At 58.8% G+C, this 19,334-nt stretch overlaps 43 non-coding genes and 22 pseudogenes across 43 annotated transcripts; all 65 read left to right on the top strand.

Annotated features, from left to right (window-relative positions):
- The first annotated feature begins 38 nt into the window (after nucleotides 1-38).
- Nucleotides 39-157, top strand: LOC137555249 (5S ribosomal RNA). The gene has a single exon (XR_011027943.1). It is a non-coding gene; the product is annotated as a 5S ribosomal RNA (ribosomal RNA).
- Nucleotides 158-240: 83 nt separating this feature from the next.
- On the top strand, nucleotides 241-359 carry LOC137555248 (5S ribosomal RNA). Its single transcript, XR_011027942.1, has one exon. It is a non-coding gene; the product is annotated as a 5S ribosomal RNA (ribosomal RNA).
- An 83-nt stretch (nucleotides 360-442) lies between these two features.
- Nucleotides 443-561, top strand: LOC137555246 (5S ribosomal RNA). Its single transcript, XR_011027940.1, has one exon. It is a non-coding gene; the product is annotated as a 5S ribosomal RNA (ribosomal RNA).
- Nucleotides 562-644: 83 nt separating this feature from the next.
- On the top strand, nucleotides 645-763 carry LOC137556722 (5S ribosomal RNA). Its single transcript, XR_011029361.1, has one exon. It is a non-coding gene; the product is annotated as a 5S ribosomal RNA (ribosomal RNA).
- Nucleotides 764-846: 83 nt separating this feature from the next.
- On the top strand, nucleotides 847-965 carry LOC137555245 (5S ribosomal RNA). Its single transcript, XR_011027939.1, has one exon. It is a non-coding gene; the product is annotated as a 5S ribosomal RNA (ribosomal RNA).
- Nucleotides 966-1,048: 83 nt separating this feature from the next.
- Nucleotides 1,049-1,167, top strand: LOC137559499 (5S ribosomal RNA). Its single transcript, XR_011029804.1, has one exon. It is a non-coding gene; the product is annotated as a 5S ribosomal RNA (ribosomal RNA).
- An 83-nt stretch (nucleotides 1,168-1,250) lies between these two features.
- Nucleotides 1,251-1,369, top strand: LOC137555244 (5S ribosomal RNA). Its single transcript, XR_011027938.1, has one exon. It is a non-coding gene; the product is annotated as a 5S ribosomal RNA (ribosomal RNA).
- Nucleotides 1,370-1,452: 83 nt separating this feature from the next.
- On the top strand, nucleotides 1,453-1,571 carry LOC137556721 (5S ribosomal RNA). The gene has a single exon (XR_011029360.1). It is a non-coding gene; the product is annotated as a 5S ribosomal RNA (ribosomal RNA).
- Nucleotides 1,572-1,654: 83 nt separating this feature from the next.
- On the top strand, nucleotides 1,655-1,773 carry LOC137555243 (5S ribosomal RNA). Its single transcript, XR_011027937.1, has one exon. It is a non-coding gene; the product is annotated as a 5S ribosomal RNA (ribosomal RNA).
- An 83-nt stretch (nucleotides 1,774-1,856) lies between these two features.
- On the top strand, nucleotides 1,857-1,975 carry LOC137556824 (5S ribosomal RNA). Its single transcript, XR_011029462.1, has one exon. It is a non-coding gene; the product is annotated as a 5S ribosomal RNA (ribosomal RNA).
- An 83-nt stretch (nucleotides 1,976-2,058) lies between these two features.
- LOC137559486 (5S ribosomal RNA) lies at nucleotides 2,059-2,177 on the top strand. Its single transcript, XR_011029802.1, has one exon. It is a non-coding gene; the product is annotated as a 5S ribosomal RNA (ribosomal RNA).
- Nucleotides 2,178-2,260: 83 nt separating this feature from the next.
- LOC137547596 (5S ribosomal RNA) lies at nucleotides 2,261-2,379 on the top strand (annotated as a pseudogene).
- An 83-nt stretch (nucleotides 2,380-2,462) lies between these two features.
- On the top strand, nucleotides 2,463-2,581 carry LOC137559475 (5S ribosomal RNA). The gene has a single exon (XR_011029801.1). It is a non-coding gene; the product is annotated as a 5S ribosomal RNA (ribosomal RNA).
- An 83-nt stretch (nucleotides 2,582-2,664) lies between these two features.
- Nucleotides 2,665-2,783, top strand: LOC137555242 (5S ribosomal RNA). Its single transcript, XR_011027936.1, has one exon. It is a non-coding gene; the product is annotated as a 5S ribosomal RNA (ribosomal RNA).
- Nucleotides 2,784-2,877: 94 nt separating this feature from the next.
- Nucleotides 2,878-2,996, top strand: LOC137547947 (5S ribosomal RNA; annotated as a pseudogene).
- Nucleotides 2,997-3,079: 83 nt separating this feature from the next.
- Nucleotides 3,080-3,198, top strand: LOC137559464 (5S ribosomal RNA). Its single transcript, XR_011029800.1, has one exon. It is a non-coding gene; the product is annotated as a 5S ribosomal RNA (ribosomal RNA).
- An 83-nt stretch (nucleotides 3,199-3,281) lies between these two features.
- LOC137558643 (5S ribosomal RNA) lies at nucleotides 3,282-3,400 on the top strand (annotated as a pseudogene).
- An 83-nt stretch (nucleotides 3,401-3,483) lies between these two features.
- On the top strand, nucleotides 3,484-3,602 carry LOC137559452 (5S ribosomal RNA). Its single transcript, XR_011029798.1, has one exon. It is a non-coding gene; the product is annotated as a 5S ribosomal RNA (ribosomal RNA).
- An 83-nt stretch (nucleotides 3,603-3,685) lies between these two features.
- Nucleotides 3,686-3,804, top strand: LOC137557355 (5S ribosomal RNA; annotated as a pseudogene).
- An 83-nt stretch (nucleotides 3,805-3,887) lies between these two features.
- On the top strand, nucleotides 3,888-4,006 carry LOC137556720 (5S ribosomal RNA). The gene has a single exon (XR_011029359.1). It is a non-coding gene; the product is annotated as a 5S ribosomal RNA (ribosomal RNA).
- Nucleotides 4,007-4,089: 83 nt separating this feature from the next.
- On the top strand, nucleotides 4,090-4,208 carry LOC137555241 (5S ribosomal RNA). The gene has a single exon (XR_011027935.1). It is a non-coding gene; the product is annotated as a 5S ribosomal RNA (ribosomal RNA).
- Nucleotides 4,209-4,291: 83 nt separating this feature from the next.
- On the top strand, nucleotides 4,292-4,410 carry LOC137557051 (5S ribosomal RNA; annotated as a pseudogene).
- An 83-nt stretch (nucleotides 4,411-4,493) lies between these two features.
- On the top strand, nucleotides 4,494-4,612 carry LOC137555240 (5S ribosomal RNA). Its single transcript, XR_011027934.1, has one exon. It is a non-coding gene; the product is annotated as a 5S ribosomal RNA (ribosomal RNA).
- An 83-nt stretch (nucleotides 4,613-4,695) lies between these two features.
- LOC137557749 (5S ribosomal RNA) lies at nucleotides 4,696-4,814 on the top strand (annotated as a pseudogene).
- An 83-nt stretch (nucleotides 4,815-4,897) lies between these two features.
- On the top strand, nucleotides 4,898-5,016 carry LOC137555239 (5S ribosomal RNA). The gene has a single exon (XR_011027933.1). It is a non-coding gene; the product is annotated as a 5S ribosomal RNA (ribosomal RNA).
- An 83-nt stretch (nucleotides 5,017-5,099) lies between these two features.
- On the top strand, nucleotides 5,100-5,218 carry LOC137555238 (5S ribosomal RNA). Its single transcript, XR_011027932.1, has one exon. It is a non-coding gene; the product is annotated as a 5S ribosomal RNA (ribosomal RNA).
- Nucleotides 5,219-5,301: 83 nt separating this feature from the next.
- Nucleotides 5,302-5,420, top strand: LOC137555237 (5S ribosomal RNA). The gene has a single exon (XR_011027931.1). It is a non-coding gene; the product is annotated as a 5S ribosomal RNA (ribosomal RNA).
- Nucleotides 5,421-5,503: 83 nt separating this feature from the next.
- On the top strand, nucleotides 5,504-5,622 carry LOC137558512 (5S ribosomal RNA; annotated as a pseudogene).
- An 83-nt stretch (nucleotides 5,623-5,705) lies between these two features.
- LOC137549513 (5S ribosomal RNA) lies at nucleotides 5,706-5,824 on the top strand (annotated as a pseudogene).
- Nucleotides 5,825-5,907: 83 nt separating this feature from the next.
- On the top strand, nucleotides 5,908-6,026 carry LOC137547594 (5S ribosomal RNA; annotated as a pseudogene).
- Nucleotides 6,027-6,109: 83 nt separating this feature from the next.
- On the top strand, nucleotides 6,110-6,228 carry LOC137559440 (5S ribosomal RNA). The gene has a single exon (XR_011029797.1). It is a non-coding gene; the product is annotated as a 5S ribosomal RNA (ribosomal RNA).
- Nucleotides 6,229-6,311: 83 nt separating this feature from the next.
- Nucleotides 6,312-6,430, top strand: LOC137555234 (5S ribosomal RNA). Its single transcript, XR_011027929.1, has one exon. It is a non-coding gene; the product is annotated as a 5S ribosomal RNA (ribosomal RNA).
- Nucleotides 6,431-6,513: 83 nt separating this feature from the next.
- On the top strand, nucleotides 6,514-6,632 carry LOC137547946 (5S ribosomal RNA; annotated as a pseudogene).
- Nucleotides 6,633-6,715: 83 nt separating this feature from the next.
- On the top strand, nucleotides 6,716-6,834 carry LOC137559428 (5S ribosomal RNA). Its single transcript, XR_011029796.1, has one exon. It is a non-coding gene; the product is annotated as a 5S ribosomal RNA (ribosomal RNA).
- An 83-nt stretch (nucleotides 6,835-6,917) lies between these two features.
- Nucleotides 6,918-7,036, top strand: LOC137547987 (5S ribosomal RNA; annotated as a pseudogene).
- Nucleotides 7,037-7,119: 83 nt separating this feature from the next.
- LOC137556856 (5S ribosomal RNA) lies at nucleotides 7,120-7,238 on the top strand. Its single transcript, XR_011029494.1, has one exon. It is a non-coding gene; the product is annotated as a 5S ribosomal RNA (ribosomal RNA).
- Nucleotides 7,239-7,321: 83 nt separating this feature from the next.
- Nucleotides 7,322-7,440, top strand: LOC137547839 (5S ribosomal RNA; annotated as a pseudogene).
- An 83-nt stretch (nucleotides 7,441-7,523) lies between these two features.
- Nucleotides 7,524-7,642, top strand: LOC137549188 (5S ribosomal RNA; annotated as a pseudogene).
- A 6,068-nt stretch (nucleotides 7,643-13,710) lies between these two features.
- LOC137558737 (5S ribosomal RNA) lies at nucleotides 13,711-13,829 on the top strand (annotated as a pseudogene).
- Nucleotides 13,830-13,912: 83 nt separating this feature from the next.
- LOC137548492 (5S ribosomal RNA) lies at nucleotides 13,913-14,031 on the top strand (annotated as a pseudogene).
- Nucleotides 14,032-14,114: 83 nt separating this feature from the next.
- LOC137559416 (5S ribosomal RNA) lies at nucleotides 14,115-14,233 on the top strand. Its single transcript, XR_011029794.1, has one exon. It is a non-coding gene; the product is annotated as a 5S ribosomal RNA (ribosomal RNA).
- Nucleotides 14,234-14,316: 83 nt separating this feature from the next.
- Nucleotides 14,317-14,435, top strand: LOC137554585 (5S ribosomal RNA). The gene has a single exon (XR_011027376.1). It is a non-coding gene; the product is annotated as a 5S ribosomal RNA (ribosomal RNA).
- Nucleotides 14,436-14,518: 83 nt separating this feature from the next.
- LOC137559404 (5S ribosomal RNA) lies at nucleotides 14,519-14,637 on the top strand. The gene has a single exon (XR_011029792.1). It is a non-coding gene; the product is annotated as a 5S ribosomal RNA (ribosomal RNA).
- An 83-nt stretch (nucleotides 14,638-14,720) lies between these two features.
- Nucleotides 14,721-14,839, top strand: LOC137555233 (5S ribosomal RNA). Its single transcript, XR_011027928.1, has one exon. It is a non-coding gene; the product is annotated as a 5S ribosomal RNA (ribosomal RNA).
- Nucleotides 14,840-14,922: 83 nt separating this feature from the next.
- Nucleotides 14,923-15,041, top strand: LOC137559393 (5S ribosomal RNA). The gene has a single exon (XR_011029791.1). It is a non-coding gene; the product is annotated as a 5S ribosomal RNA (ribosomal RNA).
- Nucleotides 15,042-15,124: 83 nt separating this feature from the next.
- Nucleotides 15,125-15,243, top strand: LOC137548309 (5S ribosomal RNA; annotated as a pseudogene).
- Nucleotides 15,244-15,326: 83 nt separating this feature from the next.
- LOC137559381 (5S ribosomal RNA) lies at nucleotides 15,327-15,445 on the top strand. Its single transcript, XR_011029789.1, has one exon. It is a non-coding gene; the product is annotated as a 5S ribosomal RNA (ribosomal RNA).
- Nucleotides 15,446-15,528: 83 nt separating this feature from the next.
- LOC137555232 (5S ribosomal RNA) lies at nucleotides 15,529-15,647 on the top strand. The gene has a single exon (XR_011027927.1). It is a non-coding gene; the product is annotated as a 5S ribosomal RNA (ribosomal RNA).
- An 83-nt stretch (nucleotides 15,648-15,730) lies between these two features.
- LOC137559369 (5S ribosomal RNA) lies at nucleotides 15,731-15,849 on the top strand. Its single transcript, XR_011029787.1, has one exon. It is a non-coding gene; the product is annotated as a 5S ribosomal RNA (ribosomal RNA).
- Nucleotides 15,850-15,932: 83 nt separating this feature from the next.
- On the top strand, nucleotides 15,933-16,051 carry LOC137559484 (5S ribosomal RNA; annotated as a pseudogene).
- An 83-nt stretch (nucleotides 16,052-16,134) lies between these two features.
- Nucleotides 16,135-16,253, top strand: LOC137559357 (5S ribosomal RNA). Its single transcript, XR_011029786.1, has one exon. It is a non-coding gene; the product is annotated as a 5S ribosomal RNA (ribosomal RNA).
- Nucleotides 16,254-16,336: 83 nt separating this feature from the next.
- Nucleotides 16,337-16,455, top strand: LOC137549561 (5S ribosomal RNA; annotated as a pseudogene).
- Nucleotides 16,456-16,538: 83 nt separating this feature from the next.
- LOC137557145 (5S ribosomal RNA) lies at nucleotides 16,539-16,657 on the top strand (annotated as a pseudogene).
- Nucleotides 16,658-16,740: 83 nt separating this feature from the next.
- Nucleotides 16,741-16,859, top strand: LOC137555231 (5S ribosomal RNA). Its single transcript, XR_011027926.1, has one exon. It is a non-coding gene; the product is annotated as a 5S ribosomal RNA (ribosomal RNA).
- An 83-nt stretch (nucleotides 16,860-16,942) lies between these two features.
- LOC137548727 (5S ribosomal RNA) lies at nucleotides 16,943-17,061 on the top strand (annotated as a pseudogene).
- Nucleotides 17,062-17,144: 83 nt separating this feature from the next.
- LOC137559345 (5S ribosomal RNA) lies at nucleotides 17,145-17,263 on the top strand. The gene has a single exon (XR_011029785.1). It is a non-coding gene; the product is annotated as a 5S ribosomal RNA (ribosomal RNA).
- An 83-nt stretch (nucleotides 17,264-17,346) lies between these two features.
- On the top strand, nucleotides 17,347-17,465 carry LOC137555229 (5S ribosomal RNA). Its single transcript, XR_011027925.1, has one exon. It is a non-coding gene; the product is annotated as a 5S ribosomal RNA (ribosomal RNA).
- An 83-nt stretch (nucleotides 17,466-17,548) lies between these two features.
- Nucleotides 17,549-17,667, top strand: LOC137557143 (5S ribosomal RNA; annotated as a pseudogene).
- An 83-nt stretch (nucleotides 17,668-17,750) lies between these two features.
- Nucleotides 17,751-17,869, top strand: LOC137555228 (5S ribosomal RNA). Its single transcript, XR_011027924.1, has one exon. It is a non-coding gene; the product is annotated as a 5S ribosomal RNA (ribosomal RNA).
- Nucleotides 17,870-17,952: 83 nt separating this feature from the next.
- LOC137555227 (5S ribosomal RNA) lies at nucleotides 17,953-18,071 on the top strand. Its single transcript, XR_011027923.1, has one exon. It is a non-coding gene; the product is annotated as a 5S ribosomal RNA (ribosomal RNA).
- Nucleotides 18,072-18,154: 83 nt separating this feature from the next.
- Nucleotides 18,155-18,273, top strand: LOC137555226 (5S ribosomal RNA). The gene has a single exon (XR_011027922.1). It is a non-coding gene; the product is annotated as a 5S ribosomal RNA (ribosomal RNA).
- Nucleotides 18,274-18,356: 83 nt separating this feature from the next.
- Nucleotides 18,357-18,475, top strand: LOC137557679 (5S ribosomal RNA; annotated as a pseudogene).
- An 83-nt stretch (nucleotides 18,476-18,558) lies between these two features.
- LOC137555225 (5S ribosomal RNA) lies at nucleotides 18,559-18,677 on the top strand. The gene has a single exon (XR_011027921.1). It is a non-coding gene; the product is annotated as a 5S ribosomal RNA (ribosomal RNA).
- Nucleotides 18,678-18,760: 83 nt separating this feature from the next.
- On the top strand, nucleotides 18,761-18,879 carry LOC137559333 (5S ribosomal RNA). Its single transcript, XR_011029784.1, has one exon. It is a non-coding gene; the product is annotated as a 5S ribosomal RNA (ribosomal RNA).
- Nucleotides 18,880-19,154: 275 nt separating this feature from the next.
- On the top strand, nucleotides 19,155-19,273 carry LOC137555224 (5S ribosomal RNA). Its single transcript, XR_011027920.1, has one exon. It is a non-coding gene; the product is annotated as a 5S ribosomal RNA (ribosomal RNA).
- Nucleotides 19,274-19,334: the final 61 nt, after the last annotated feature.

Below are 19,334 nucleotides of genomic sequence, written 5' to 3'. Positions count from 1 at the left end.
CCTCACCTTCAAGGCGCCGGAACGGCGCCTTGGAGGTTGCCTGCGGCCACACTAAGCCGAAAGCGCCCGCTCTCGTCAGATCGCGGAAGCTAAGCGGCTTCAGGCCTGGTTAGTAGCTGCATGGGAGACCGGCTGTGAACCCCAGGTGCTGCAGGCGTTGTTTTGGGTTTGAGGCCCAATGGCTATGAGCACGCGTGGGAAGCCTCACCTTCAAGGCGCCGGAACGGCGCCCTGGAGGTTGCCTGCGGCCACACTAAGCCGAAAGCGCCCGCTCTCGTCAGATCGCGGAAGCTAAGCGGCTTCAGGCCTGGTTAGTAGCTGCATGGGAGACCGGCTGTGAACCCCAGGTGCTGCAGGCGTTGTTTTGGGTTTGAGGCCCAATGGCTATGAGCACGCGTGGGAAGCCTCACCTTCAAGGCGCCGGAACGGCGCCTTGGAGGTTGCCTGCGGCCACACTAAGCCGAAAGCGCCCGCTCTCGTCAGATCGCGGAAGCTAAGCGGCTTCAGGCCTGGTTAGTAGCTGCATGGGAGACCGGCTGTGAACCCCAGGTGCTGCAGGCGTTGTTTTGGGTTTGAGGCCCAATGGCTATGAGCACGCGTGGGAAGCCTCACCTTCAAGGCGCCGGAACGGCGCCTTGGAGGTTGCCTGCGGCCACACTAAGCCGAAAGCGCCCGCTCTCGTCAGAGCGCGGAAGCTAAGCGGCTTCAGGCCTGGTTAGTAGCTGCATGGGAGACCGGCTGTGAACCCCAGGTGCTGCAGGCATTGTTTTGGGTTTGAGGCCCAAAGGCTATGAGCACGCGTGGGAAGCCTCACCTTCAAGGCGCCGGAACGGCGCCCTGGAGGTTGCCTGCGGCCACACTAAGCCGAAAGCGCCCGCTCTCGTCAGATCGCGGAAGCTAAGCGGCTTCAGGCCTGGTTAGTAGCTGCATGGGAGACCGGCTGTGAACCCCAGGTGCTGCAGGCGTTGTTTTGGGTTTGAGGCCCAATGGCTATGAGCACGCGTGGGAAGCCTCACCTTCAAGGCGCCGAAACGGCGCCTTGAAGGTTGCCTGCGGCCACACTAAGCCGAAAGCGCCCGCTCTCGTCAGATCGCGGAAGCTAAGCGGCTTCAGGCCTGGTTAGTAGCTGCATGGGAGACCGGCTGTGAACCCCAGGTGCTGCAGGCATTGTTTTGGGTTTGAGGCCCAATGGCTATGAGCACGCGTGGGAAGCCTCACCTTCAAGGCGCCGGAACGGTGCCCTGGAGGTTGCCTGCGGCCACACTAAGCCGAAAGCGCCCGCTCTCGTCAGATCGCGGAAGCTAAGCGGCTTCAGGCCTGGTTAGTAGCTGCATGGGAGACCGGCTGTGAACCCCAGGTGCTGCAGGCGTTGTTTTGGGTTTGAGGCCCAATGGCTATGAGCACGCGTGGGAAGCCTCACCTTCAAGGCGCCGGAACGGCGCCTTGGAGGTTGCCTGCGGCCACACTAAGCCGAAAGCGCCCGCTCTCGTCAGAGCGCGGAAGCTAAGCGGCTTCAGGCCTGGTTAGTAGCTGCATGGGAGACCGGCTGTGAACCCCAGGTGCTGCAGGCATTGTTTTGGGTTTGAGGCCCAATGGCTATGAGCACGCGTGGGAAGCCTCACCTTCAAGGCGCCGGAACGGCGCCCTGGAGGTTGCCTGCGGCCACACTAAGCCGAAAGCGCCCGCTCTCGTCAGATCGCGGAAGCTAAGCGGCTTCAGGCCTGGTTAGTAGCTGCATGGGAGACCGGCTGTGAACCCCAGGTGCTGCAGGCGTTGTTTTGGGTTTGAGGCCCAATGGCTATGAGCACGCGTGGGAAGCCTCACCTTCAAGGCGCCGGAACGGCGCCTTGGAGGTTGCCTGCGGCCACACTAAGCCGAAAGCGCCCGCTCTCGTCAGACCGCGGAAGCTAAGCGGCTTCAGGCCTGGTTAGTAGCTGCATGGGAGACCGGCTGTGAACCCCAGGTGCTGCAGGCGTTGTTTTGGGTTTGAGGCCCAATGGCTATGAGCACGCGTGGGAAGCCTCACCTTCAAGGCGCCGGAACGGCGCCTTGGAGGTTGCCTGCGGCCACACTAAGCCGAAAGCGCCCGCTCTCGTCAGATCGCGGAAGCTAAGCGGCTTCAGGCCTGGTTAGTAGCTGCATGGGAGACCGGCTGTGAACCCCAGGTGCTGCAGGCATTGTTTTGGGTTTGAGGCCCAATGGCTATGAGCACGCGTGGGAAGCCTCACCTTCAAGGCGCCGGAACGGCGCCCTGGAGGTTGCCTGCGGCCACACTAAGCCGAAAGCGCCTGCTCTCGTCAGATCGCGGAAGCTAAGCGGCTTCAGGCCTGGTTAGTAGCTGCATGGGAGACCGGCTGTGAACCCCAGGTGCTGCAGGTGTTGTTTTGGGTTTGAGGCCCAATGGCTATGAGCACGCGTGGGAAGCCTCACCTTCAAGGCGCCGGAACGGCGCCTTGGAGGTTGCCTGCGGCCACACTAAGCCGAAAGCGCCCGCTCTCGTCAGATCGCGGAAGCTAAGCGGCTTCAGGCCTGGTTAGTAGCTGCATGGGAGACCGGCTGTGAACCCCAGGTGCTGCAGGCATTGTTTTGGGTTTGAGGCCCAATGGCTATGAGCACGCGTGGGAAGCCTCACCTTCAAGGCGCCGGATCGGCGCCCTGGAGGTTGCCTGCGGCCACACTAAGCCGAAAGCGCCCGCTCTCGTCAGATCGCGGAAGCTAAGCGGCTTCAGGCCTGGTTAGTAGCTGCATGGGAGACCGGCTGTGAACCCCAGGTGCTGCAGGCGTTGTTTTGGGTTTGAGGCCCAATGGCTATGAGCACGCGTGGGAAGCCTCACCTTCAAGGCGCCGGAACGGCGCCTTAACGGCGCCTTGGAGGTTGCCTGCGGCCACACTAAGCCGAAAGCGCCCGCTCTCGTCAGATCGCGGAAGCTAAGCGGCTTCAGGCCTGGTTAGTAGCTGCATGGGAGAACGGCTGTGAACCCCAGGTGCTGCAGGCATTGTTTTGGGTTTGAGGCCCAATGGCTATGAGCACGCGTGGGAAGCCTCACCTTCAAGGCGCCGGAACGGCGCCCTGGAGGTTGCCTGCGGCCACACTAAGCCGAAAGCGCCCGCTCTCGTCAGATCGCGGAAGCTAAGCGGCTTCAGGCCTGGTTAGTAGCTGCATGGGAGACCGGCTGTGAACCCCAGGTGCTGCAGGCATTGTTTTGGGTTTGAGGCCCAATGGCTATGAGCACGCGTGGGAAGCCTCACCTTCAAGGCGCCGGAACGGCGCCCTGGAGGTTGCCTGCGGCCACACTAAGCCGAAAGCGCCCGCTCTCGTCAGATCGTGGAAGCTAAGCGGCTTCAGGCCTGGTTAGTAGCTGCATGGGAGACCGGCTGTGAACCCCAGGTGCTGCAGGCGTTGTTTTGGGTTTGAGGCCCAATGGCTATGAGCACGCGTGGGAAGCCTCACCTTCAAGGCGCCGGAACGGCGCCTTGGAGGTTGCCTGCGGCCACACTAAGCCGAAAGCGCCCGCTCTCGTCAGATCGCGGAAGCTAAGCGGCTTCAGGCCTGGTTAGTAGCTGCATGGGAGACCGGCTGTGAACCCCAGGTGCTGCAGGCATTGTTTTGGGTTTGAGGCCCAATGGCTATGAGCACGCGTGGGAAGCCTCACCTTCAAGGCGCCGGAACGGCGCCCTGGAGGTTGCCTGCGGCCACACTAAGCCGAAAGCGCCCGCTCTCGTCAGATCGCGGAAGCTAAGCGGCTTCAGGCCTGGTTAGTAGCTGCATGGGAGACCGGCTGTGAACCCCAGGTGCTGCAGGTGTTGTTTTGGGTTTGAGGCCCAATGGCTATGAGCACGTGTGGGAAGCCTCACCTTCAAGGCGCCGGAACGGCGCCTTGGAGGTTGCCTGCGGCCACACTAAGCCGAAAGCGCCCGCTCTCGTCAGAGCGCGGAAGCTAAGCGGCTTCAGGCCTGGTTAGTAGCTGCATGGGAGACCGGCTGTGAACCCCAGGTGCTGCAGGCATTGTTTTGGGTTTGAGGCCCAATGGCTATGAGCACGCGTGGGAAGCCTCACCTTCAAGGCGCCGGAACGGCGCCCTGGAGGTTGCCTGCGGCCACACTAAGCCGAAAGCGCCCGCTCTCGTCAGATCGCGGAAGCTAAGCGGCTTCAGGCCTGGTTAGTAGCTGCATGGGAGACCGGCTGTGAACCCCAGGTGCTGCAGGCGTTGTTTTGGGTTTGAGGCCCAATGGCTATGAGCACGCGTGGGAAGCCTCACCTTCAAGGCGCCGTTCCGGCGCCTTGGAGGTTGCCTGCGGCCACACTAAGCCGAAAGCGCCCGCTCTCGTCAGATCGCGGAAGGTAAGCGGCTTCAGGCCTGGTTAGTAGCTGCATGGGAGACCGGCTGTGAACCCCAGGTGCTGCAGGCATTGTTTTGGGTTTGAGGCCCAATGGCTATGAGCACGCGTGGGAAGCCTCACCTTCAAGGCGCCGGAACGGCGCCCTGGAGGTTGCCTGCGGCCACACTAAGCCGAAAGCGCCCGCTCTCGTCAGATCGCGGAAGCTAAGCGGCTTCAGGCCTGGTTAGTAGCTGCATGGGAGACCGGCTGTGAACCCCAGGTGCTGCAGGCGTTGTTTTGGGTTTGAGGCCCAATGGCTATGAGCACGCGTGGGAAGCCTCACCTTCAAGGCGCCGGAACGGCGCTTTGGAGGTTGCCTGTGGCCACACTAAGCCGAAAGCGCCCGCTCTCGTCAGAGCGCGGAAGCTAAGCGGCTTCAGGCCTGGTTAGTAGCTGCATGGGAGACCGGCTGTGAACCCCAGGTGCTGCAGGCATTGTTTTGGGTTTGAGGCCCAATGGCTATGAGCACGCGTGGGAAGCCTCACCTTCAAGGCGCCGGAACGGCGCCCTGGAGGTTGCCTGCGGCCACACTAAGCCGAAAGCGCCCGCTCTCGTCAGATCGCGGAAGCTAAGCGGCTTCAGGCCTGGTTAGTAGCTGCATGGGAGACCGGCTGTGAACCCCAGGTGCTGCAGGCGTTGTTTTGGGTTTGAGGCCCAATGGCTATGAGCACGCGTGGGAAGCCTCACCTTCAAGGCGCCGGAACGGCGCCTTGGAGGTTGCCTGCGGCCACACTAAGCCGAAAGCGCCCGCTCTCGTCAGATCGCGGAAGCTAAGCGGCTTCAGGCCTGGTTAGTAGCTGCATGGGAGACCGGCTGTGAACCCCAGGTGCTGCAGGCGTTGTTTTGGGTTTGAGGCCCAATGGCTATGAGCACGCGTGGGAAGCCTCACCTTCAAGGCGCCGGAACGGCGCCCTGGAGGTTGCCTGCGGCCACACTAAGCCGAAAGCGCCCGCTCTCGTCAGATCGCGGAAGCTAAGCGGCTTCAGGCCTGGTTAGTAGCTGCATGGGAGACCGGCTGTGAACCCCAGGTGCTGCAGGCGTTGTTTTGGGTTTGAGGCCCAATGGCTATGAGCACGCGTGGGAAGCCTCACCTTCAAGGCGCCGGAACGGCGCCTTGGAGGTTGCCTGCGGCCACACTAAGCCGAAAGCGCCCGCTCTCGTCAGACCGCGGAAGCTAAGCGGCTTCAGGCCTGGTTAGTAGCTGCATGGGAAACCGGCTGTGAACCCCAGGTGCTGCAGGCGTTGTTTTGGGTTTGAGGCCCAATGGCTATGAGCACGCGTGGGAAGCCTCACCTTCAAGGCGCCGGAACGGCGCCTTGGAGGTTGCCTGCGGCCACACTAAGCCGAAAGCGCCCACTCTCGTCAGATCGCGGAAGCTAAGCGGCTTCAGGCCTGGTTAGTAGCTGCATGGGAGATCGGCTGTGAACCCCAGGTGCTGCAGGCATTGTTTTGGGTTTGAGGCCCAATGGCTATGAGCACGCGTGGGAAGCCTCACCTTCAAGGCGCCGGAACGGCGCCCTGGAGGTTGCCTGCGGCCACACTAAGCCGAAAGCGCCTGCTCTCGTCAGATCGCGGAAGCTAAGCGGCTTCAGGCCTGGTTAGTAGCTGCATGGGAGACCGGCTGTGAACCCCAGGTGCTGCAGGTGTTGTTTTGGGTTTGAGGCCCAATGGCTATGAGCACGCGTGGGAAGCCTCACCTTCAAGGCGCCGGAACGGCGCCTTGGAGGTTGCCTGCGGCCACACTAAGCCGAAAGCGCCCGCTCTCGTCAGATCGCGGAAGCTAAGCGGCTTCAGGCCTGGTTAGTAGCTGCATGGGAGACCGGCTGTGAACCCCAGGTGCTGCAGGCATTGTTTTGGGTTTGAGGCCCAATGGCTATGAGCACGCGTGGGAAGCCTCACCTTCAAGGCGCCGGATCGGCGCCCTGGAGGTTGCCTGCGGCCACACTAAGCCGAAAGCGCCCGCTCTCGTCAGATCGCGGAAGCTAAGCGGCTTCAGGCCTGGTTAGTAGCTGCATGGGAGACCGGCTGTGAACCCCAGGTGCTGCAGGCGTTGTTTTGGGTTTGAGGCCCAATGGCTATGAGCACGCGTGGGAAGCCTCACCTTCAAGGCGCCGGAACGGCGCCTTGGAGGTTGCCTGCGGCCACACTAAGCCGAAAGCGCCCGCTCTCGTCAGATCGCGGAAGCTAAGCGGCTTCAGGCCTGGTTAGTAGCTGCATGGGAGAACGGCTGTGAACCCCAGGTGCTGCAGGCATTGTTTTGGGTTTGAGGCCCAATGGCTATGAGCACGCGTGGGAAGCCTCACCTTCAAGGCGCCGGAACGGCGCCCTGGAGGTTGCCTGCGGCCACACTAAGCCGAAAGCGCCCGCTCTCGTCAGATCGCGGAAGCTAAGCGGCTTCAGGCCTGGTTAGTAGCTGCATGGGAGACCGGCTGTGAACCCCAGGTGCTGCAGGCATTGTTTTGGGTTTGAGGCCCAATGGCTATGAGCACGCGTGGGAAGCCTCACCTTCAAGGCGCCGGAACGGCGCCCTGGAGGTTGCCTGCGGCCACACTAAGCTGAAAGCGCCCGCTCTCGTCAGATCGTGGAAGCTAAGCGGCTTCAGGCCTGGTTAGTAGCTGCATGGGAGACCGGCTGTGAACCCCAGGTGCTGCAGGCGTTGTTTTGGGTTTGAGGCCCAATGGCTATGAGCACGCGTGGGAAGCCTCACCTTCAAGGCGCCGGAACGGCGCCTTGGAGGTTGCCTGCGGCCACACTAAGCCGAAAGTGCCCGCTCTCGTCAGATCGCGGAAGCTAAGCGGCTTCAGGCCTGGTTAGTAGCTGCATGGGAGACCGGCTGTGAACCCCAGGTGCTGCAGGCATTGTTTTGGGTTTGAGGCCCAATGGCTATGAGCACGCGTGGGAAGCCTCACCTTCAAGGCGCCGGAACGGCGCCCTGGAGGTTGCCTGCGGCCACACTAAGCCGAAAGCGCCCGCTCTCGTCAGATCGCGGAAGCTCAGCGGCTTCAGGCCTGGTTAGTAGCTGCATGGGAGACCGGCTGTGAACCCCAGGTGCTGCAGGCGTTGTTTTGGGTTTGAGGCCCAATGGCTATGAGCACGCGTGGGAAGCCTCACCTTCACGGCGCCGGAACGGCGCCTTGGAGGTTGCCTGCGGCCACACTAAGCCGAAAGCGCCCGCTCTCGTCAGATCGCTAAAGCTAAGCGGCTTCAGGCCTGGTTAGTAGCTGCATGGGAGACCGGCTGTGAACCCCAGGTGCTGCAGGCATTGTTTTGGGTTTGAGGCCCAATGGCTATGAGCACGCGTGGGAAGCCTCACCTTCAAGGCGCCGGAACGGCGCCCTGGAGGTTGCCTGCGGCCACACTAAGCCGAAAGCGCCCGCTCTCGTCAGATCGCGGAAGCTAAGCGGCTTCAGGCCTGGTTAGTAGTAGTGTTGGGCGAACATCTAGATGTTCGGGTTCGGGCCGAACAGGCCGAACATGGCCGCGATGTTCGGGTGTTCGACCCGAACTCCGAACATAATGGAAGTCAATGGGGACCCGAACTTTTGTGGTTTGTAAAGCCTCCTTACATGCTACATACCCCAAATTTACAGGGTATGTGCACCTTGGGAGTGGGTACAAGAGGAAAAAAAAATTTAGCAAAAAGAGCTTATAGTTTTTGAGAAAATCGATTTTAAAGTTTCAAAGGGAAAACTGTCTTTTAAATGCGGGAAATGTCTGTTTTCTTTGCACAGGTAACATGCTTTTTGTCGGCATGCAGTCATAAATGTAATACATATAAGAGGTTCCAGGAAAAGGGACCGGTAATGCTAACCCAGCAGCAGCACACGTGATGGAACAGGAGGAGGGTGGCGCAGGAGGAGAAGGCCACGCTTTGAGACACAACAACCCAGGCCTTGCATGAGGACAAGAAGCGTGCGGATAGCATGCTTTGTACCACCATGCAGTCATAAATGTAATAAAGATAAGTGGTTCAATAAACAGGGACCACGCGGCAACGCTAACCCAGCAGCAGCACACGTGATGGAACAGGAGGAGGCGCAGGAGGAGAAGGCCACGCTTTGTGAGACACAACAACCCAGGCCTTGCATGAGGACAAAAAGCGTGCGGATAGCATGCTTTGTACCGCCATGTAGTCATAAATGTAATAAAGATAAGAGGTTCAATAAACAGGGACCACGCGGCAACGCTAACCCAGCAGCAGCAGCAGCAGCAGCACACGTGATGGAACAGGAGGAGGCGCAGGAGGAGAAGGCCACGCTTTGTGAGACACAACAACCCAGGCCTTGCATGAGGACAAAAAGCGTGCGGATAGCATGCTTTGTACCGCCATGTAGTCATAAATGTAATAAAGATAAGAGGTTCCATAAACAGGGACCGGCAACGGTAACCCAGCAGCAGCAGCAGCAGCACACGTGATGGAACAGGAGGAGGCGCAGGAGGAGAAGGCCACGCTTTGTGAGACACAACAACCCAGGCCTTGCATGAGGACAAAAAGCGTGCGGATAGCATGCTTTGTACCGCCATGTAGTCATAAATGTAATAAAGATAAGAGGTTCCATAAACAGGGACCGGCAACGGTAACCCAGCAGCAGCAGCAGCAGCAGCAGCACACGTGATGGAACAGGAGGAGGCGCAGGAGGAGAAGGCCACGCTTTGTGAGACACAACAACCCAGGCCTTGCATGAGGACAAAAAGCGTGCGGATATAGCAGCAATGCTTTTTGCCGCCATGCAGTCATAAATGTAATACAGATGAGAGGTTCAATAAACAGGGACCGGAAACGCTAAACCATCCCAGATGTTCATCGGTCATGTTACTTGGTTGGGGTCCAGGAGTGTTGCGTAGTCGTTTCCAATCCAGGATTGATTCATTTTAATTTGAGTCAGACGGTCTGCATTTTCTGTGGAGAGGCGGATACGCCGATCTGTGATGATGCCTCCGGCAGCACTGAAACAGCGTTCCGACATAACGCTGGCTGCCGGGCAAGCCAGCACCTCTATTGCGTACATTGCCAGTTCGTGCCAGGTGTCTAGCTTCATGCCCGGTTTCAGGTCCAGCGGTGCCAGCCACAAATCCGTCTGTTCCTTTATTCCCCTCCAAATTTCCTCCCCTGTGTGCTGCTTATCCCCAAGGCAGATCAGCTTCAGCAACGCTTGCTGACGCATGCCAACAGCTGTGCTGCACTGCTTCCACGATCCTACTGCTGCTGGTGCTGGGTTAGCATTTCCGGATGAGGTACAGCTTTGAGATGCGTTGGAGGAGAAGGAGTCAGAGAGGTAGGTGCTGCTGTTGTTATCCAGCTGTTTGCGGCGTGGGCAACACCCGCGCCGTAGCAGGTGAGGAATCGCTGCCAGGCTCCACAAGGTTCACCCAGTGCGCGGTAAGGGAGATGTATCGACCCTGGCCGAACGCACTCGTCCAGGTGTCAGTGGTGAGGTGAACCTTGCAGGCAACGGCATTCTTCAAGCTTCGGGTTATTTAGCTGACCACGTGCTCATGCAACTCAGGCACTGCAGAGCGCGCAAAGTGGTAGCGGCTGGGAACAACGTAACGTGGGATGGCCACTGACATCATGCCCTTGAAGCTGTTTGTCTCCACCACTCGATATGGCAGCATTTCGCAGGCCAGAAGCTTGGCTATGCTGGCTGGCTGTTACTGCCACGGCCCGGGGGTCATTTGCTGGCAATTTCCTCTTGTGCTCAAACATCTCAGAGACAGACAACTCAACCGTAGCGCTGCACACCGAAGGGCTGTTGGTTGTTGTGTTTGATGAACACTGGGAGACCTGAGCACTAGTCCGGAAAGTGACAGTGTCAGCATCGTCTGATGTTTGTGAATGTTGTGAACCACGCAATGGCTGGGCTACTGCTGCTGCTGAGGCGGGTCTGGTGGTGAGTCTGGTGAACCCAAGGGAGGCAGTGTTGCTGGTGGTACCCTGTCCTGCCGCGTTTGCCCACAGAGTGGGATGTTTGGATAGAATGTGGCGGCTCATGCTGGTGGTGGAGAGGTTGTTAATACTTTTCCCCCTGCTCAGGCGGGTCTTGCACACCTTGCAAATCGCCATGGTAACATCCTCAGTGCAGTCTTCAAAGAAAGCCCAGACTTTAACTGGCTGAGGACTCGGACCTCGTGCGTGATGTGCTGGTGCTGCTTAACCCACTGCTGGACGCTTGAGAGGTCATCCAAGTAATTATCTGGTCCTGTTCTTTTGGATCTGTGAGGGTTGTTGTCCTGGACAACATGGGCAGTATTGAGTGGGTTTTCTTGGGTGCTCCCCTGTGGCCTGTACGTGAACCGTCAGGGGAAACACCTCTTCCCTTGCCCCTCCCTCTTTCACCGGATTTCTTCCTCATTTCACTTATCCTTAAAGTACACGCTGACTGGCAGCAGTACAGTGGCAGTACAGAAATGCTATACAGTGGTGGGTGAGCGGTGTACCACTATTGTCAGCAGTGACACAGAGCACAATGCTATACAGTGGCGGGTGAGCGGTGTACTACTGTTCCCAGCAGACACAGAGTGGAAGTAAACACAATGCTATATAGTGTGGCTGAGCCGTGTACACAGAGTGGCATTAAACACAATGCTATATAGTCTGCTATATAGTCACCCCGAACAGGGTGATGTTCTGCAGAACCCGAACAGTGGCAAACACTGTTCGCCCAACACTACTGGGAGGGAACGCAGATTTTAGTACCTAAACACACGATACAACATGTTTTCCGGGGTCGGACTCTGAGGCACATACAGATGGTCCCGATCATCATCCTCATCATACAACTCTTCTCCTGAGTCTGACCCACCCACCACCTCTGCCACCCCAACATCCCCAGACACAGACCCCTCATCGTCCTCAACATTAACTTGGGATGCTGGCCTGAGCCAGACCTCCTCCTCCACATCAGGCCCCATCATCTCCTCAATGGCAGCCCTCATTAATCGCTCTGGCGACGGACTGATGGACACAACGTTCTCCTCCGGGGAGGGCTGCTGCTGACCACTGGCTGCTGGGGTGGATGTTATAGCTTGCGTGGGGCGTTGGCTGTTGCTGTTGTTGGGAGTGCTGCTCACAGCGGAGGTCTCTGGGGAACTCATGTTGAGCTCATATAGTGGTTGACGGTGAGTGGAGTATTACTGATCCCAGCAATATACACACTGACTGGCAGAGTACGCAATGCTATATAGTGTGGCTGAGCGGTGTACACAGAGTGGCAGTAAACACAATGCTATATAGTCTGGCTGAGCGAGCGGTGTACTACTGTTCCCAGCAGAATCAGAGTGGCAGTAAACAATGGTATATAGTCTGGCTGAGCGGTGTACACAGAGTGTCAGTAAACAATGGTATATAGTCTGGCTGAGCGAGCGGTGTACTACTGTTCCCAGCAGAATCAGAGTGGCAGTAAACAATGGTATATAGTCTGGCTGAGCGGTGTACACAGAGTGTCAGTAAACAATGGTATATAGTCTGGCTGAGCGGTGTACACACAATGCTATATAGTCTGCTATATAGTGTCAGTAAACAATGGTATATAGTCTGGCTGAGCGAGCGGTGTACTACTGTTCCCAGCAGAATCAGAGTGGCAGTAAACAATGGTATATAGTCTGGCTGAGCGGTGTACACAGAGTGTCAGTAAACAATGGTATATAGTCTGGCTGAGCGGTGTACACAGAGTGTCAGTAAACAATGGTATATAGTCTGGCTGAGCGGTGTACACAGAGTGGCAGTAAACACAATGCTATATAGTCTGGCTGAGCGAGCGGTGTACTACTGTTCCCAGCAGAATCAGAGTGGCAGTAAACAATGGTATATAGTCTGGCTGAGCGGTGTACACAGAGTGTCAGTAAACAATGGTATATAGTCTGGCTGAGCGGTGTACACAGAGTGTCAGTAAACAATGGTATATAGTCTGGCTGAGCGGTGTACACAGAGTGGCAGTAAACACAATGCTATATACTCTGGCTGAGCGAGCGGTGTACTACTGTTCCCAGCAGACACAGAACAGTGAACAGAATGCTATATAGTGTGGCTGAGCGAGCGGTGTACCACTATTCCCAGCAGACACAGAACAGTGAACAGAATGCTATATAGTGTGGCTGAGCGGGCGGTGTACCACTATTCCCAGCAGACACAGAACAGTGAACAGAATGCTATATAGTGTGGATGAGCGAGCGGTGTACCACTATTCCCAGCAGACACAGAACAGTAAACAGAATGCTATATAGTGTGGCTGAGCGAGCGGTGTACCACTATTCCCAGCAGACACAGAACAGTGAACAGAATGCTATATAGTGTGGCTGAGCGAGCGGTGTACCACTATTCCCAGCAGACACAGAACAGTGCACAGAATGCTATATAGTGTGGCTGAGCGAGCGGTGTACCACTATTCCCAGCAGACACAGAACAGTAAACAGAATGCTATATAGTGTGGCTGAGCGAGCGGTGTACCACTATTCCCAGCAGACACAGAACAGTAAACAGAATGCTATATAGTGTGGCTGAGCGAGCGGTGTACCACTATTCCAAGCAGACACAGAACAGTGAACAGAATGCTATATAGTGTGGCTGAGCGAGCGGTGTACCACTATTCCCAGCAGACACAGAGTGGCAGTAAACAGAATGCTATATAGTGTGGCTGAGCGAGGTACACAGAGTGGCAGTAAACAGAATGCTATATAGTGTGGCTGAGCAAGCGGTGTACTACTATTCCCAGCAGACACAGAGTGGCAGTAAACAGAATGCTATATAGTGTGGCTGAGCGAGGTACACAGAGTGGCAGTAAACAGAATGCTATATAGTGTGGCTGAGCAAGCGGTGTACTACTGTTCCCAGCAGTGACACAATGACAGGGGGGACCCTGGCTAGCGTGGATGGAGCGCGAACTACCCTGCCTGCCTACCCAAAGCTAAACCCACAGACAAATGGCGGAGATATGACGTGGTTCGGGTATTTATTTACCCGAACCACGTGACCGTTCGGCCAATCAGAGCGCGTTCGGGTCCGAACCACGTGACCCGTTCGGCCAATCACAGCGCTAGCCGAACGTTCGGGGAACGTTCGGCCATGCGCTCTTAGTTCGGCCATATGGCCGAACGGTTTGGCCGAGCACCGTCAGGTGTTCGGCCGAACTCGAACATCACCCGAACAGGGTGATGTTCTGCAGAACCCGAACAGTGGCGAACACTGTTCGCCCAACACTAGTTAGTAGCTGCATGGGAGACCGGCTGTGAACCCCAGGTGCTGCAGGCGTTGTTTTGGGTTTGAGGCCCAATGGCTATGAGCACGCGTGGGAAGCCTCACCTTCAAGGCGCCGGAACGGCGCCTTGGAGGTTGCCTGCGGCCACACTAAGGCGAAAGCGCCCGCTCTCGTCAGATCGCGGAAGCTAAGCGGCTTCAGGCCTGGTTAGTAGCTGCATGGGAGACCGGCTGTGAACCCCAGGTGCTGCAGGCATTGTTTTGGGTTTGAGGCCCAATGGCTATGAGCACGCGTGGGAAGCCTCACCTTCAAGGCGCCGGAACGGCGCCCTGGAGGTTGCCTGCGGCCACACTAAGCCGAAAGCGCCCGCTCTCGTCAGATCGCGGAAGCTAAGCGGCTTCAGGCCTGGTTAGTAGCTGCATGGGAGAACGGCTGTGAACCCCAGGTGCTGCAGGCGTTGTTTTGGGTTTGAGGCCCAATGGCTATGAGCACGCGTGGGAAGCCTCACCTTCAAGGCGCCGGAACGGCGCCTTGGAGGTTGCCTGCGGCCACACTAAGCCGAAAGCGCCCGCTCTCGTCAGATCGCGGAAGCTAAGCGGCTTCAGGCCTGGTTAGTAGCTGCATGGGAGACCGGCTGTGAACCCCAGGTGCTGCAGGCATTGTTTTGGGTTTGAGGCCCAATGGCTATGAGCACGCGTGGGAAGCCTCACCCTCAAGGCGCCGGAACGGCGCCCTGGAGGTTGCCTGCGGCCACACTAAGCCGAAAGCGCCCGCTCTCATCAGATCGCGGAAGCTAAGCGGCTTCAGGCCTGGTTAGTAGCTGCATGGGAGACCGGCTGTGAACCCCAGGTGCTGCAGGCGTTGTTTTGGGTTTGAGGCCCAATGGCTATGAGCACGCGTGGGAAGCCTCACCTTCAAGGCGCCGGAACGGCGCATTGGAGGTTGCCTGCGGCCACACTAAGCCGAAAGCGCCCGCTCTCGTCAGATCGCGGAAGCTAAGCGGCTTCAGGCCTGGTTAGTAGCTGCATGGGAGACCGGCTGTGAACCCCAGGTGCTGCAGGCATTGTTTTGGGTTTGAGGCCCAATGGCTATGAGCACGCGTGGGAAGCCTCACCTTCAAGGCGCCGGAACGGCGCCCTGGAGGTTGCCTGCGGCCACACTAAGCCGAAAGCGCCCGCTCTCGTCAGATCGCGGAAGCTAAGCGGCTTCAGGCCTGGTTAGTAGCTGCATGGGAGACCGGCTGTGAACCCCAGGTGCTGCAGGCGTTGTTTTGGGTTTGAGGCCCAATGGCTATGAGCACGCGTGGGAAGCCTCACCTTCAAGGCGCCGGAACGGCGCCTTGGAGGTTGCCTGCGGCCACACTAAGCCGAAAGCGCCCGCTCTCGTCAGATCGCGGAAGCTAAGCGGCTTCAGGCCTGGTTAGTAGCTGCATGGGAGACCGGCTGTGAACCCCAGGTGCTGCAGGCATTGTTTTGGGTTTGAGGCCCAATGGCTATGAGCACGCGTGGGAAGCCTCACCTTCAAGGCGCCGGAACGGCGCCCTGGAGGTTGCCTGCGGCCACACTAAGCCGAAAGCGCCCGCTCTCGTCAGATTGCGGAAGCTAAGCGGCTTCAGGCCTGGTTAGTAGCTGCATGGGAGACCGGCTGTGAACCCCAGGTGCTGCAGGTGTTGTTTTGGGTTTGAGGCCCAATGGCTATGAGCACGCGTGGGAAGCCTCACCTTCAAGGCGCCGGAACGGCACCTTGGAGGTTGCCTGCGGCCACACTAAGCCGAAAGCGCCCGCTCTCGTCAGATCGCGGAAGCTAAGCGGCTTCAGGCCTGGTTAGTAGCTGCATGGGAGACCGGCTGTGAACCCCAGGTGCTGCAGGCATTGTTTTGGGTTTGAGGCCCAATGGCTATGAGCACGCGTGGGAAGCCTCACCTTCAAGGCGCCGGAACGGCGCCCTGGAGGTTGCCTGCGGCCACACTAAGCCGAAAGCGCCCGCTCTCGTCAGATCGCGGAAGCTAAGCGGCTTCAGGCCTGGTTAGTAGCTGCATGGGAGACCGGCTGTGAACCCCAGGTGCTGCAGGCGTTGTTTTGGGTTTGAGGCCCAATGGCTATGAGCACGCGTGGGAAGCCTCACCTTCAAGGCGCCGGAACGGCGCCTTGGAGGTTGCCTGCGGCCACACTAAGCCGAAAGCGCCCGCTCTCGTCAGATCGCGGAAGCTAAGCGGCTTCAGGCCTGGTTAGTAGCTGCATGGGAGACCGGCTGTGAACCCCAGGTGCTGCAGGCATTGTTTTGGGTTTGAGGCCCAATGGCTATGAGCACGTGTGGGAAGCCTCACCTTCAAGGCGCCGGAACGGCGCCCTGGAGGTTGCCTGCGTCCACACTAAGCCGAAAGCGCCCGCTCTCGTCAGATCGCGGAAGCTAAGCGGCTTCAGGCCTGGTTAGTAGCTGCATGGGAGACCGGCTGTGAACCCCAGGTGCTGCAGGCGTTGTTTTGGGTTTGAGGCCCAATGGCTATGAGCACGCGTGGGAAGCCTCACCTTCAAGGCGCCGGAACGGCGCCTTGGAGGTTGCCTGCGGCCACACTAAGCCGAAAGCGCCCGCTCTCGTCAGATCGCGGAAGCTAAGCGGCTTCAGGCCTGGTTAGTAGCTGCATGGGAGACCGGCTGTGAACCCCAGGTGCTGCAGGCATTGTTTTGGGTTTGAGGCCCAATGGCTATGAGCACGCGTGGGAAGCCTCACCTTCAAGGCGCCGGAACGGCGCCCTGGAGGTTGCCTGCGGCCACACTAAGCCGAAAGCGCCCGCTCTCGTCAGATCGCGGAAGCTAAGCATCTTCAGGCCTGGTTAGTAGCTGCATGGGAGACCGGCTGTGAACCCCAGGTGCTGCAGGCGTTGTTTTGGGTTTGAGGCCCAATGGCTATGAGCACGCGTGGGAAGCCTCACCTTCAAGGCGCCGGAACGGCGCCTTGGAGGTTGCCTGCGGCCACACTAAGCCGAAAGCGCCTGCTCTCGTCAGATCGCGGAAGCTAAGCGGCTTCAGGCCTGGTTAGTAGCTGCATGGGAGACCGGCTGTGAACCCCAGGTGCTGCAGGCATTGTTTTGGGTTTGAGGCCCAATGGCTATGAGCACGCGTGGGAAGCCTCACCTTCAAGGCGCCGGAACGGCGCCCTGGAGGTTGCCTGCGGCCACACTAAGCCGAAAGCGCCCGCTCTCGTCAGATCGCGGAAGCTAAGCGGCTTCAGGCCTGGTTAGTAGCTGCATGGGAGACCGGCTGTGAACCCCAGGTGCTGCAGGCGTTGTTTTGGGTTTGAGGCCCAATGGCTATGAGCACGCGTGGGAAGCCTCACCTTCAAGGCGCCGGAACGGCGCCTTGGAGGTTGCCTGCGGCCACACTAAGCCGAAAGCGCCCGCTCTCGTCAGATCGCGGAAGCTAAGCGGCTTCAGGCCTGGTTAGAAGCTGCATGGGAGACCGGCTGTGAACCCCAGGTGCTGCAGGCATTGTTTTGGGTTTGAGGCCCAATGGCTATGAGCACGCGTGGGAAGCCTCACCTTCAAGGCGCCGGAACGGCGCCCTGGAGGTTGCCTGCGGCCACACTAAGCCGAAAGCGCCCGCTCTCGTCAGATCGCGGAAGCTAAGCGGCTTCAGGCCTGGTTAGTAGCTGCATGGGAGACCGGCTGTGAACCCCAGGTGCTGCAGGCATTGTTTTGGGTTTGAGGCCCAATGGCTATGAGCACGCGTGGAAAGCCTCACCTTCAAGGCGCCGGAACGGCGCCTTGGAGGTTGCCTGCGGCCACACTAAGCCGAAAGCGCCCGCTCTCGTCAGATCGCGGAAGCTAAGCGGCTTCAGGCCTGGTTAGTAGCTGCATGGGAGACCGGCTGTGAACCCCAGGTGCTGCAGGCGTTGTTTTGGGTTTGAGGCCCAATGGCTATGAGCACACGTGGGAAGCCTCACCTTCAAGGCGCCGGAACGGCGCCTTGGAGGTTGCCTGCGGCCACACTAAGCCGAAAGCGCCTGCTCTCGTCAGATCGCGGAAGCTAAGCGGCTTCAGGCCTGGTTAGTAGCTGCATGGGAGACCGGCTGTGAACCCCAGGTGCTGCAGGCATTGTTTTGGGTTTGAGGCCCAATGGCTATGAGCACGCGTGGGAAGCCTCACCTTCAAGGCGCCGGAACGGCGCCCTGGAGGTTGCCTGCGGCCACACTAAGCCGAAAGCGCCCGCTCTCGTCAGATCGCGGAAGCTAAGCGGCTTCAGGCCTGGTTAGTAGCTGCATGGGAGACCGGCTGTGAACCCCAGGTGCTGCAGGCGTTGTTTTGGGTTTGAGGCCCAATGGCTATGAGCACGCGTGGGAAACCTCACCTTCAAGGCGCCGGAACGGCGCCTTGGAGGTTGCCTGCGGCCACACTAAGCCGAAAGCGCCCGCTCTCGTCAGATCGCGGAAGCTAAGCGGCTTCAGGCCTGGTTAGTAGCTGCATGGGAGACCGGCTGTGAACCCCAGGTGCTGCAGGCGTTGTTTTGGGTTTGAGGCCCAATGGCTATGAGCACGCGTGGGAAGCCTCACCTTCAAGGCGCCGGAACGGCGCCCTGGAGGTTGCCTGCGGCCACACTAAGCCGAAAGCGCCCGCTCTCGTCAGATCGCGGAAGCTAAGCGGCTTCAGGCCTGGTTAGTAGCTGCATGGGAGACCGGCTGTGAACCCCAGGTGCTGCAGGCGTTGTTTTGGGTTTGAGGCCCAATGGCTATGAGCACGCGTGGGAAGCCTCACCTTCAAGGCGCCGGAACGGCGCCTTGGAGGTTGCCTGCGGCCACACTAAGCCGAAAGCGCCCGCTCTCGTCAGATCGCGGAAGCTAAGCGGCTTCAGGCCTGGTTAGTAGCTGCATGGGAGACTGGCTGTGAACCCCAGGTGCTGCAGGCATTGTTTTGGGTTTGAGGCCCATTGGCTATGAGCACGCGTGGGAAGCCTCACCTTCAAGGCGCCGTAACGGCGCCCTGGAGGTTGCCTGCGGCCACACTAAGCCGAAAGCGCCCGCTCTCGTCAGATCGCGGAAGCTAAGCGGCTTCAGGCCTGGTTAGTAGCTGCATGGGAGACCGGCTGTGAACCCCAGGTGCTGCAGGCGTTGTTTTGGGTTTGAGGCCCAATGGCTATGAGCACGCGTGGGAAGCCTCACCTTCAAGGCGCCGGAACGGCGCCTTGGAGGTTGCCTGCGGCCACACTAAGCCGAAAGCGCCCGCTCTCGTCAGATCGCGGAAGCTAAGCGGCTTCAGGCCTGGTTAGTAGCTGCATGGGAGACCGGCTGTGAACCCCAGGTGCTGCAGGCATTGTTTTGGGTTTGAGGCCCAATGGCTATGAGCACGCGTAGGAAGCCTCACCTTCATGGCGCCGTAACGGCGCCCTGGAGGTTGCCTGCGGCCACACTAAGCCGAAAGCGTCAGATCGCGGAAGCTAAGCGGCTTCAGGCCTGGTTAGTAGCTGCATGGGAGACCGGCTGTGAACCCCAGGTGCTGCAGGCGTTGTTTTGGGTTTGAGGCCCAATGGCTATGAGCACGCGTGGGAAGCCTCACCTTCAAGGCGCCGGAACGGCGCCTTGGAGGTTGCCTGCGGCCACACTAAGCCGAAAGCGCCCGCTCTCGTCAGATCGCGGAAGCTAAGCGGCTTCAGGCCTGGTTAGTAGCTGCATGGGAGACCGGCTGTGAACCCCAGGTGCTGCAGGCGTTGTTTTGGGTTTGAGGCCCAATGGCTATGAGCACGCGTGGGAAGCCTCACCTTCAAGGCG

Source organism: Hyperolius riggenbachi, chromosome 2 (assembly GCF_040937935.1).
Source record: "Hyperolius riggenbachi isolate aHypRig1 chromosome 2, aHypRig1.pri, whole genome shotgun sequence".
NCBI classification, from domain to species: domain Eukaryota; kingdom Metazoa; phylum Chordata; class Amphibia; order Anura; family Hyperoliidae; genus Hyperolius; species Hyperolius riggenbachi.
Note: the sequence above shows the minus strand (reverse complement) of the source record. Positions and strands in the feature narration are given on the sequence as shown.